Genomic DNA, 6,940 nt, shown 5'->3' on the forward strand with positions numbered 1-6,940 from the left:
GTGCCATCTGGGAAGCACTAGCCACTCTCTGCTTTTCTGTAATTGTGGTCTTTTAAAAATAAGTCCTTCTGGAGGAGGAAATGGCAGCCCACTCCAGTATTCTTGTCTGGAAAATCCCGTGGACAGAGGAGCTTGGCGGGTTGTAGTCCATGGGGGTCACAAACAGTTGGACACTACCAAAGCAACTTAGCACAAAAATAAGTCCACAAATTCTTTGATACTCTTTCCATCAAAAGCTGAGGTCTCCTTGAAATTGAAATTGTGCCCGCTCCTTGAAATTGGATGGGTCTTTGGAGTGCCTCAACACCCTGCCTGTGGCAGGGTCATAAAAGACACTGGAATTGGGCTTGGGATCTGAACTTCCACACTAAGTACAGGGAGGCCCATGCTGGGCTTCTCTGTGCCCTGTTGTTTGTATCTATCAGGCTGAGGATTTCGGACTGCGCTGTCCTCACCCCAACCCCTGAAAGTAACCTAGGTGGTCCTGAGGGCAGTGCTCAACCTTTTGAGTCCTGTGTTTCTTCCAGCATTGGGTGAGAACTGGCAGGAAACCAGCATTTATTGAGCACCTACTACATGGGGGGCACCATGCTGCGTATGCTACATTGCCGCCTCTCAGCCTGCACCAGCCCTTTATGGGATTTTAATCTCCTTTTGAGCTGAAGAAACAGGCTCAGAGGGGTGAAGTGATTAAGCCATCATCACCCATCCGGGATTTGAACCTGGCTTTGTGGGAGCCATTGCAGAACTATGGTTAGAGAAGCCTTCTCTGAGGTGATGTGCTGAGCAGGGACTCTAAGGATGAGGAGGAGTGGCCTTTAGGAAAAGCCATACCAGGCCAGCAAAGAGCAAGGACAAAGGCCTGGCGGCAGTGTGCCTGGGGGCCTCTGCTCCTTGGACTCAGCCTGCCAGGGCAGAGTGGGGGGCTCTGGGCTGGGAACCCGTAAACCAGGGTTCCCACCTTGCCCCGCCTGGCCGTGGATCCCTCAGCACACCTTGTCTCCTCGAGTGCATCTGTTTCCCTTGTAAAATGAAGGGGATAAAGCGGGTGACTCCCAGGGCTTTTTCAGCTTGGAGGTGGTGGGGAGGGGAGACAGTCTAAAGAGTGAGGACCTCATGGGGACACAGAAATTGCCCTTCCTTTGGCATCAGTCTGAGAATATCCAGATTGGGGGCTGTTTGCAGGGGTGGGAGTTCCTGTAGTAGTGAGCTTTGGACCTTAGACCTTCCCCGACCCCGACAGCCTGCCCCAGGGCCCCAGGCCTGGCCTCTACCCCCACAGATATTATGGACTTCAAAAATATTCACAGCCTGAAAGTTGAGAGTTATGTTTTATTTGGTGTGAATTTTTAGGACTTCAAGCCTGGACCTCAAGCATCTCAAGGAACCCTGAGAGAACTGCTCCAAGCAGGCGAGGTAGGGAGCCAGGTTATACAGAAGTTGTGCAATAAAGGGCAGGTAGTCTGAACATCAAAAGGTTATTGTTAAAGAAAACCAGATACCCCAAGTTAAGGAATTTAGCTCTTTTCTATGTATGGGAAGATACAAGAGTCTGGACTCACTGAAATCATTTATTTGACATGCACCTCAGCTCTCTGGGACCAGTATCCTGTGTTTTCACATCCAGAGTTTCCTTGGGGCTCACCTTCAGGAGTGACTGCGGTCTGATGGCTGCTAGATGACAGGCAGTCTTTGTTCATTCATATTGTTGCAGGGAGGAAGCCAATTCTGACTCTATGTTGGACACTGTTTCCTTGACTTGCTTTTCATTGCTCTTGTTATTATAATCATACTTACCAGCTTGCCTGGAGGACCCTGCCCCTCTGTTTGAACGTAAATTAAGGTGCCTTTGTTAGAATTACACAAAAAAGATCTTCAGAACCCAGATAACCACGATGGTGTGACCACTCATCTAGAGCCAGATATCCTGGAGTCCAAAGTCAGGTGGGCCTTAGGAAGCATCACTACAAACAAAGCTAGTTGAAGTGATGGAATTCCTGCAGAGCTGTTTCAACTCCTAAAAGATGATGCTGTTAAAGTGCTGCACTCAATATGCCAGCAAATTTGGAAAACTCAGCAGTGGCCACAGGACTGGAAAAGGTTAGTTTTCATTCCAATCCCAAAGAAGGGCAATGCCAAAGAAAGGCAATGCCAAAGAATGTTCAAACTACTGCACAATTGCACTCATCTCACACGCTGGCAAAGTAATGCTCAAAATTCTCTAAGCCAGGCCTCAACAGTCCACTGTGAACTTCCAGATGTTCAAGCTAGATTTAGAAAAGGCAGAGGAACCAGAGATCAAATTGCCAACATCCACTGGATCATAGAAAAAGCAAGAGAGCTCCAGAAATACATCTACTTCTGCTTTATTGACTACGCCAAAGCCTTTGACTGTGTGGATCACAACAAACCGTGGAAAATTCTTCAAGAGATGGGAATACCAGACCACCTGACCTACCTCCTGAGAAATCTGTACGCAGGTCAGGAAGCAACAGTTAGAACTGGACATGGAACAAGAGACTGGTTCCAAATAGGAAAAGGAGTACGTCAAGGCTGTATATTTTCACCCTGCTTATTTAACTTACATGCAGAGTACATCATGAGAAACGCTGGGCTGGATGAAGCACAAGCTTGAATCAAGATTGCAGGGAGAAATATCCATAACCTCAGATATGCAGATGATGCCACTCTTATGGCAGAAAGCAAAGAAGAACTGAGAAGCCTCTTGATGAAAGTGAAAGAGGAGAGTGGAAAAGCTGGCTTAAGACTCAACATTCAGAAAACTAAGATCATGGCATCTGGTCCCATCACTTCATGGCAAATAGATGGAGAAACAATGAAAACAGTGACCGACTTTATTTTCTTGGGCTCCAAAATCACTGCAGATGGTGACTGCAGCCATGAAATTAAAACATGCTTGTTCCTTGGAAGAAAAGCTATGACCAACCTAGGCAGCATATTAAGAAGCAGAGACATTATTTTGCCACCAAAGTCCGTCTAGTCAAAGCTATGGGTTTTCCAGTAGTCCTGTGTTGACATGAGAGTTGGACTAAAAGAAAGCTGAGCAACAAAGAATTGATGCTTTTGAACTATAATGTTGAAGACTCTTGAGCGTCTCTTGGGCTGCAAGGAGATCCAACCAGTCCATCCTAAAGGAAATCAGCTCTGAATATTCATTGAAAAGACTGATGCTGAAGCTGAAGCTCCAGTATTTTGACTACCTGATGTGAAGAGCTGACTCATTGGAAAAGACCCTGATGCTGGGAAAGATTGAAAGCAGGAGGAGACGGTGATGACAGAGGATGAGATAGTTGGATGGCATCACCGACTCGATGAATGGGAGTTTGAGCAGGCTCTGGGAATTGGTGATGGACAGGGAAGCTTGGCATGCTGCAGTCCATGAGGTCACAAAGAGTTGGAAATGACTGAACAACTGAACTGAACTGAACTTGTCCCTGCCCACCTGTGACTACAAGAGATTAGCACACCCCTTCCAAAGGCTGACCATTCCCTTGGAGATGTTTTACAAGACTGAAGACCCTTTCATTTTGCTTCCCCACTGCCTCGCTCTTTCTATTCTGCCTTTTGACTTTAGTTCCTCATTACTTCTTTCTCTCTGATCTATAAAAGAATCTGACATCCAGACCCCAATAAGATGGTTATTTTAAGGCACTAGCCTGCCATCTTCTGGGTCATTTGCGTCCCATGTAAAGCCTCTTCCTTGCCTCAACACTTCGTCTCTCAGATTCATTGGCCTGTTGTGTGGCAAGCAGAGTGAGCTTGGACTAGGTAACAATACGGCAGGAGATACCCCATTTCACAGTGCTGATTCCCAGCTCAAGGTCCCTGCCAGTGACCCAGGACCAGCAGAGGCCCCTCGGAGCAGCATGAGCCCCACACTGGTCAGAACCCTTGGACTTTTCCTCCACCAGGCTGACCACCTCCTCCACAAAAGCCAAACCCACTTGTCACTCCCCCTACCATCAAGCCCTTCGGAAGAGAAAACCCTCTCCCTTTTAACACAATGGTGTTTACTATGTTCTGATGACCGAAGTCTCGAAAGGAAATCAGGAAACCCAGAATTTGGAAACCACAGTGCCTGGAATACTGAGCTGCACATAGTAGATAACTGAGTGAATGAACATAAAGAGGAAAAGTGAAGGGTTAAGGGCATGAACTCTGGGACCAGGTGGCCTGGGTTTGAATTGTGGCTCGCCCACTAAGTGAGCTTGGGTGGGATGACTCAGTTTCCTTATCTGTAGTTGGGCTTAGCCATGGGACAGCAGGGCAAGAGGTCAGAGGTCAGGAAGAAAGCGGGTCAGGGCACTTCTTTCTGCTCTTTCTTTGCTTTGGATCTCAGTCTGGCTATGGCTGCATCATTCCTGACATCCTCTCCCCCTCGACTCCAGCATCCCCCCTCGCGCTGTGACACCTCACCTCCTTTCTTTGCTGCTTCAAGCCTAGGGAGGCTAGTTCCTGGAGGCTTCCCATCCTTCATGGGTTTCTTTCAGCCTGTCCCCCAGCTCTATAAATAGCCCCTTCATTCGAATCCTAAGAACCGTCTGAGCTGGATTCTGTTTCCTGCCTGGAGCCTGGAGCCTGGGACACTGAGTATTTCAAGCAAATGCGGAGAGCTGGGGATTCTTCTCTGAGGTCAGCACAGGTCTCATGTGGGGACAGTAGCCTGTCAAAGACAGAAGAGGACACAGCAACTTTACTCTGCCACCAAGGATGTCTCTGGGGGCCACATACTGCAGAGAGCTGACATCCTTTTGGGCCTTGAAGGTCACATGAGGTTTTGCAGAGGAGAGAGCCAAGAGCTGTCCAGGAGAAGGATGCAGCAGAAACACAGAGCCAAAACATGTGATGGGCTGGCAGCTAGGAAGCCTGGATCCCTGCCTACTCCTGATGGTCTGTGTGACACAGGGGAAAACCACGGCCTTCTCTGATCCTCACTTTGCCTCTGAAGGCAGGGAAAGGTGTTAGACTAGGACAGCATTTCTCAGATTCTGGGGATCTTATTTATTGATCTATCTTATTTTAAAATGTATTTTCATTGAGATGTAATTGACAAATCTAAGGTGTACAGTGTGTTGACCTGACATATTTATATACTGTAATAGGATCGCCACTGTAACATCAGCTGACACTTCTACCAAGCATACAATTATCACTTCTTTTTTGTAGTGGGAACAATTAAGATCTAGTCTCTTAGCAACTCTGAAGTTTATGATAGAACATTGTTGTCTGTAATTCTATGCTGTGTGTTAGACCTACAGGACTTATTTTTCTATGAGTTCCAAGTTTGGAGCCTTAAACACTGTCTCCCTAATTTACTCCCACCCCCGGCTCCTGGTAATCACCATTCAACTCTGCTTTTACGAGCTTAACCTTTTTAGATTCCACATATAAATGGCATCACACAGTTATTTACTTATATTTTGCTTAGCATAATGTCTTCAAGGTCCATGTTGTTGCAAGTGGCAGGATTGCCTCCTTTCTTACGGCTGAATAATATATCATTGTGTATATATGTAAACTTCTGCATGTAGAGATAAGGGAATGCTTATAGACTGTTGGCGGGAATGCAAATTGGTATAGCCACTAGGGAAAGAATATGGATATCTCTCAAAAAATTTTAAAAAAGACCTACCAAAAAAAAAAGTAGACCTACCATATGATCCGGCAATTCCACTTCTAGATATACATGCAAAGGAAATGAAAACAGAATGTTGAAGCGATATCTGCACCCTCATGTTTATTACCCCATTATTCACAATAGCCAGGACATGGAAACAACCCAAGAGCCTGTCAGCGGCTGAACAGATAAGGAGGTTGTGGAATGCATAGATACGCCAGGGGTCTTGTTAATGCAAATTCTGATTCATTAGTTTCTTTTGGGAGCCGAGACTTTGTATTTCTAACAAGCTCCCAGGTGGCACCCATCTTGAACCGTACTTTGCAAACAAGAGACTAACTGGGATCCAAGTTCCCTCCAAGCTCAGGGATTCTACATCTCTGTTCGTTCTTTATTTTCTGAGCAGTTTTCTATGATGGTGCCTGCACTCCTGAGCACATCGACTCTAGCTGAAGAGAAGGATGTTGTGAAGACCTGCCATTCTGGATCTCTGTAGGGCACTTCAGAGTTTGATATTAATATTTATGGCAGCCTCCTCCTCCAACCTGGTTACTTGCAAATCTGTGTGTGTGCATGGAAACACACACACACACACATACACACATACACACGAGCCCCGAGGCATGTGGATTTACCAAAAAAGAAAATAAATAGTAGTCAGTGACGTTCAGTTTGGTTCAAGACTGTGTCCCCTACTTAGGATGTCAGGACACCTCTGGAGCAGGAAGGCATGAAGGCACACAACTCCCCCCCAGGAAACTATAAGGAACTCAAAGACCCTCCTGTGTCTCCCTCCACCCCTTCTCTGCCTCTGCAATTGGCAGCATCTGAAATCCAATCTAGCCTCATTTCACCAGGACTTAATAGCTTTGGGGACCTTAAGGAGCTTCTGTTAAAGTGAAAATGTCTCAGCAAGAAAAAGTTCTGTAATATTTGCCGGAGCTCACTTTATTGGATTCTTCTCGTGGAAGTCCAGAGGGCCCTTGCTTTTACAGATGGGGAGGCTGAGACCAAGAGAGGGAAGACCGGCCACACAGTGAATCCATCACTGAACCCAGATTTCCAACCAGGCCGTGGTTCTGATTCTTGGGGTCAGGCAGCCAGCCTTGGCTCATAATTTGAAAATCATCACAAACTGGCTTTGAGCCACGCAGAGGTGGATTCAGATCTGGACATTTTAAAAATAAATGCTTATTGAGTGTCAACCATATGGCAGGCATTGAGAATATACTGTGGCAAGTCAGATATAGTCCTTACGGTAGAGTGAAAATTACTGGTTTGTTAATGTTTAATGCTGACTTT

This window comes from Bison bison, unplaced genomic scaffold (genome assembly GCF_000754665.1).
Source record: "Bison bison bison isolate TAMUID 2011002044 unplaced genomic scaffold, Bison_UMD1.0 scf7180017864500, whole genome shotgun sequence".
Lineage (NCBI taxonomy): Eukaryota > Metazoa > Chordata > Mammalia > Artiodactyla > Bovidae > Bison > Bison bison.